At 27.4% G+C, this 1,657-nt stretch overlaps 1 long non-coding RNA gene across 1 annotated transcript; it reads right to left on the bottom strand.

Moving 5' to 3' along the window:
- Positions 1-250: 250 nt before the first annotated feature.
- Positions 251-1,162, bottom strand: LOC131602296 (uncharacterized). The gene is made up of 3 exons (XR_009283992.1): positions 833-1,162; positions 524-639; positions 251-441 (listed from the first exon to the last, which is right to left on the bottom strand). It is a non-coding gene; the product is annotated as an uncharacterized LOC131602296 (long non-coding RNA).
- Positions 1,163-1,657: the final 495 nt, after the last annotated feature.

Raw genomic sequence — 1,657 nt, 5'->3', positions numbered from 1 at the left:
TATTCAATGCTAAATATATAAAATAATCATTCTGGTGATTAAAAGTCACAACCACTCACGGTGAGGGGTATTTTAATTTAATGAGTTGGAAAAAAGACTTTCAGAATTTAATATTCATTTACTATTTATTTATTATTTGAATTTTAATTATATAACACATTTGAAATAATGGTATTAAATATATAATACATAAATAGAAATTAATAAATTTAAACATAAATCAATGCACATGATATGCATAACTCATAGTTTAAAAAGAAAAAATAATGGGTGGACAATACTAAACACAACAACCACGTTGTATAGAGTAATTTTTAGTACAATTTTTTTAGCTTTTTTTAAACCAAATATCACCATTTAAATGAAAACTTGTATTGTAGAACTCTTTGTTGAAAATTATAATGTTGAGGGAGGCACTTATCACATGAACATCATATGCATCTACATGAATGAAACAAAATATTAAGACATGAATACAAAAGTCACTTGAATATATACAAGAAAATTGCACAGTGGCACTTACCTTATATTTTGCTTCTTCTCATTAAAGTCAAATCCTCACACACTCTCTCATTAAAGCTTCACCCTGAAGCTAAAACATCATTCTCAATCATCCCCATGTAGAATCCACCATTCAACCTATTTTATTAAAACTAATAAATAACAAATTAACATATAAAAAAAGAGAAAATGTTAACAATGAAAAACAGAATCATGAAAACACAATTAAAAACAAAAAACCAAATAAGAAATCGAAAAAAAAATAGAGAATGCTCATGGAGAAAAAAAATAATGAAAATAAATGACTATAGAGAGATATAATGCTTTTTACCTAACTCAGATTTGAGATCTGTGACTTGAATGCATTCTTATCTCCTAAATAAGCTTAAAACTATGTAAATCCTAAAATGAAGATTTTACATCAGAGAAAGTTTCATAATGTTAAATAAACAACAAAACACAAGAGTTAAGAAATCTATTTTAAACACCGTAAAAGAACAAAAACAAACAACAATCTTTAGAAAAGAAGAGACAAATCAAATGTTTATAAAAGAATAAACTTTCTTACTACTATTAGGGCAAGTTTAATTCCCGTCCAAAAAACCTCCAAAAAAACCTGTCCAAAAATCAATCAAGAAATTTTTGAATCAAAAACCCAAAAACCATTTCGAATTAGACAACTACCATAGTCACAAACATTTTTTCGCTGCTTCAAATCTACCACCACAATAACAACACACCGCCATGTTGGAAGAAAGAATTAAAAGAGCATATGGAAAATATGAAGAAATAATAGGAAGAGAGAAAAAAGAAGATGAGATTGAAGGGAGAAAAAGAGTGATGATGTTATTAGCAAGAAAGATTTGTGTTTCTGTCAAAATCTTTTGATTTGAAAGGTTGAGAAAGGTTGAGTATGTGTTTAGATAACATTTCATTGGAAAGGTAAAAAATAAATGATATTTTATTTTTGCAGGAGGTTCATAAAATGGTATGAGATATGTTATTTTGTAAACCAAAACAGAAAAGTAAGAAAAGCAATGAGACCATCCACGTGGAGGTTTGTGAGAGCAAAAGGGTATTTTTGGTATTTAAAGAACATCAAATTTTCTTATATGATAGATAACCTAATCATGTTAATCTACCCATTGATCCAATC

Source organism: Vicia villosa, linkage group LG1 (genome assembly GCF_029867415.1).
Source record: "Vicia villosa cultivar HV-30 ecotype Madison, WI linkage group LG1, Vvil1.0, whole genome shotgun sequence".
Taxonomy (NCBI): Eukaryota; Viridiplantae; Streptophyta; class Magnoliopsida; order Fabales; family Fabaceae; genus Vicia; species Vicia villosa.
This window is presented reverse-complemented; position numbering and strand designations above follow the sequence as displayed.